Genomic DNA, 4654 nt, shown 5'->3' with positions numbered 1-4654 from the left:
GAAGTCACACATCTAAAGATACATTATCTTTTAATGGAATGAATTAATGCAAGCTGGCTCATCTCCCTCCCTGCCTGGTCAATAACTCCATCTGGTGATGGTAAACCTGCTCTATGGGGCATAAGCCAGAGAAGTCAGCTTTGATGGCAGAATTCTATACTCATGTAGGAGAGAAGTGTTTTAACATTTCAAAGGAACTAAACCTGTTAGCTTGTATGTATTGCACTAGTAGACTTCTTTGAGCGCCCTTATTGGTATGGTTTTTTAATATCTGTTTTCAACAAAGAAGTAATACATGTATCAAAATGAATAATGAAGTCTGAAATACAGCTTTATCTATTGAGAGTATCAGTTCCTTTTCTTTCATGAGAGGAAGTGATTGTACCAAGTGTTTATTAGGGTAGCAAGATAAAAAGTTGTTTGACTCCATGGTACCAAATAGCACAATATTTGGAATTAGTGTCAGCATTTGGTATTGTACAGAAAGAACTTAGGGCCTGATGATTTGAATTTTTCATCTTTAGTCATTTAACAGACATTTGAGTCCCTGCCATTTGTTGGATCCTATGCTTTAGGTGTGCGTGAAGATGTAAAGACAAAACCCTTCTCAAGTGTGAGCTTTGTCTGTGATAAAATTTACGGATTAAGCATTATTAAATACAGGCTAAATTTGAATTTAATGCACTATACCTCCTGGCATTTGATCAATGATTATGTTCCTTCACTAAGTTCACACTCAATGTATTCTAGGGGGAACTTGCTCTTAAAAGCTATGGGAAATGCTTTTGTGAAGTGAAGTAATTGGCCTTTTATATATCCAAGTATTCATGTGTGATTTCTTAATAAACAACTTGTGGATATTTTAATTTTTTATTGGCAAGTAACATATGTGTGATTCATTTGAATCTCCTGCCCTTTCCAGTTTCTCATTGTGTCTCTGTCTCACTTTCTCTCATAGTCATAACTATGCAGACTTGGAGTTTGGTGTTCTTACTGAGTATATAAATGATGCCAAGTTTTAGGCTTTTACTTTTTAACCTTAAAAGACGAACATTAGACACCAAGATTTTTTTTAAAAAAAAGAAAATATGGTAATAGATTGAAAAATGTTAATCAGTTTGAATTTGACGCATGGGTCATTACAGTGTAATTTGTATTTGACCTTCCTACAATTGAAATATAAGGACTACTTGTTCCAGTTGAACTATTCTGTAACTGTTTAGATTAATTTAGATTCATTTTCTGGTAGTATAGTGGTTAGGAGCCAAAGTGATTGTGGAAATAAAGTTGTTACATATGTATAATCAGGAGTAGCCATGATTTTTAGCACAAACATCCAATGTAATCACTAATTCAAGCAGACTTTTTAGCATTTATTATAAACTCTGAACTAAGCACAGAACAAAATGTATATGAAAAAAATTAGAAAAAATGGGGGAGAAAAGCTGAAAGTGGCCATTGAATCCCTAAAACATGCTGGACAAAGATGAAATTTTTGCATAAAAGGCTGCTATTACATGTATTGTAATTGTTTTCTAGATAATTTATCATATATCAGAAATATATATAGCAGCCAATTTCTAGTTTCTAGTCTAATGGTTGACCATAGAGCTATTTGAATACAATCCAGAGGGAGAAAATAATTTCTCTATTATTTTCAACTCCTCTAATAGGACACCATACTTGCAGAACTTCTTCAAATACATAAAGAACACATTGTCAGGATATCATGAACATGATTCTCTTTTGGACCACAAAGAAGAAGAAGAGTTCCACCGAAGAAAGAAAGAAAAGCAGCCTGGGCTAAGTATGAAGCAGAGAAGAAGGTAGTTCATTCAAAAATGCTGTTCGGTTTTTGTCTTTAGATTAGGTATTTGAAAGAGCAGTGAGGAAAAAAAAAAGGTCACATTTGAAACTGCTATTAATATAATGGCTCTTTAGGAATAGAGTCCCCAAATATGAGAATGTTTATAAGCTTTGCTACTTTTGGTGGTTAGAACAGGAATGATAGAGAAGAAAATAGTATATTCTGTTTAAAGAGTAGTAACCTCATTTCTGCTTAGCACTTGCTGAATTTAGAGATGAGTGAGAAGCTGTGTATTTAGCTAAACACCCATAAACACTCTCACCATAGTAACAAATATAAAAGGGCTTAACATTTGGAGGTGGGAGTAAATGTTGCTTTAGCATGTGTACCTTGAAATCTAAATTTTGACTGAATATCAGAACATACAAATATTCCATTATTGGACATTAATGTCAGTCTCCATTATTTTATATTATTTTATTTTATTTTATTTTATTTATTTGAATAGTTCCATGTCTATTTTAAATACGAATCCAATTTGAACAAAAATGTGCCTGAGTATGGGAAACTTTACCCTAATACCTGAATCCTTTTTAAACTCCTGACTCTTTGTACCAAACTTCTTTAACATTAATGGGATGTTAGGAGTCTCATCACAATTCTCTGAGTTGCCCTTCCCTTCTGTGGAATTATCAGAAAAAGAGTACACCTTTATGGGGTTAAAGGTTTGTGTGTGTAACAAGAGCTTGGTTTCAGGTGAAAAGGTGTTTTGTTTTTATGTGGAAGAGTGTTAATAATTTCCTACATCTGAGAATATGGATTCTTTTCTAAAACCAATAGGTGGTGTAGAATTTCGAGTTTATAAATCACAGTGTGGAAAAGTGCATAATTTTTTTTGTTTTCAGGGACTGACCATGCGTTTCAACATTACCAGCTGGGACCAATTTACCCCCTGTCAGTTTCAACTCTCAACTCCTTATATTCCTTTCAATTTGGGAGCCCTGTCAGCAATGAGTAATCAACAGCTGGAGGTAAGTCATGAAGCTAAAAGTTTTAACATGAGTTAAATGCAATTTCAAATTCCTATGCAGGAATAACACATTCTCCAAAGATTACCCCTGAATAGACCAAGGGACTTTATCTTTTATTTGTTGACCTCTTTGAACCACCATAGTGTATAATAAAACATGGTTTGTTCAGAGCACAAGGGAACCAGGCCTTGAATTAATGTAGTTTGATTTATTTTAGTTAAGGAACAATAGGGCAGCTAACTGGATAGGGAAATAGCACTGTCTTCAGTTAATAAAATATTTTGAATAAACAAATTACTTGTTTAATTTTTGAAACTAAGGTAAATACACACATTAATTTATATTCTAATGAAATGTAGGTATACCATTAAGTGTATAACACCCAATATTATAAAATGTGATTTAAAACTAGAATCAATTATGAGTTAAATAAGCAAGATTAGCTTTTATTGTACAATAATTTAACTTAATTGAATCTGTAGTTTCCTTTATAAAAATGTGCTTATGACTTCATTTAAATATTAAATTATTGTGCAATAGAACACAAAATTTATATTCCTAACAGAGACCATTTTGGCATTGATGAATTTACTTCACTTTATTGATGCTGAATTTTGCTGTTCTCTTCAATGGTTTAAAGAGTTGTACATTGGCAAGAGTAACGATCCCTAAACTTTAAAACTATGCTGTCTTTTACATGCCCTGTATCTTATTTCTTGCATTCTTCCAGGACCTCATTAATCAAGGAAGAGAAAAAGTTGTGGAAGCAACAAACAGTGTGACAGCAGTGAGGATTCAGCCTCTTGAAGATATAATTTCAGCTGTAGTAAGTTAATTGCCAGTTGTCTTACTCCAACCTGCAATTCATGTCCTTCTCCCTCAACCCCTAATTGTTTTAATTTTAAATTGCTGTTTGTTTCACTACTTCTATAGGGAAAAGGGCATAATCCTTATTACTTGATGTGCATTTAAGTGAAATACTAGTAAATTGGATAATAGTGCCAAGCTATAATCCAGCAATTTATACTAGATGTTGGCACAAAAGAGAAGTGGGTAAATACTAGGAACTGAAGAATCAGTCAATCATAGAAATGTATGCATTATTTATATGTACATATTTTAATTAACGGTTTCACAAATTAAATCCAAATAGTTGTTTCAATTCACTGATAGCCAACTATGTACAACAGGGGACAACTTAGTACCTTACTTTTATATCACTGTTTTCTTTAGAAAATAATAAAGGAGAAGAAAAAATTCTTGAAAAATCCTGAATATCTCTAAGTACCTTAATTATTTTTCCTCAATTCTACTTCAATAGGATTAAATTGAAATTTTTTCTTTTAGTGGAAGGAAAACATGAATCTCTCAGAGGCCCAAGTACAGGCTTTAGCATTAAGTAGACAAGCCAGCCAAGAGCTTGATGTTAAACGAAGAGAAGCAATTTACAATGATGTATTGACAAAACAACAGATGGTAAGAATTCTGACTTTCTCTAGGTTATGTTTAATTTTCTTGAACTCATAATGGGTTTATGTGATGTCTGTGTCAATAACCAGCCCTCTTATAGATGGATAGTCAGTGGTTATCCTGGAAGAAATTTTTGTCAAAAAACCTAGCAATGTCACAGTAAAGGTTTGTTTTGTTACAAAGGAGCAACACAACTTCTCAAGGGTCTCCTTGAAGTTTATAAAGGATCACTTCCATATACTTTTATCTTTTTTTTAAATTTTATTTTGAAATAAATTCAGTTATAGGAACAGTTGCAAAAACAATGCAAACCCCATACACAGAACTCCAGCATACCCTGACCCCC

At 32.9% G+C, this 4654-nt stretch overlaps 1 pseudogene; it reads left to right on the top strand.

Moving 5' to 3' along the window:
* Window positions 1-1673: 1673 nt before the first annotated feature.
* LOC119526031 lies at window positions 1674-4414 on the top strand (annotated as a pseudogene).
* Window positions 4415-4654: the final 240 nt, after the last annotated feature.

This window comes from Choloepus didactylus, unplaced genomic scaffold (assembly GCF_015220235.1).
Source record: "Choloepus didactylus isolate mChoDid1 unplaced genomic scaffold, mChoDid1.pri zz_scaffold_275_ctg1, whole genome shotgun sequence".
Taxonomy (NCBI): Eukaryota; Metazoa; Chordata; class Mammalia; order Pilosa; family Megalonychidae; genus Choloepus; species Choloepus didactylus.
Note: the sequence above shows the minus strand (reverse complement) of the source record. Positions and strands in the feature narration are given on the sequence as shown.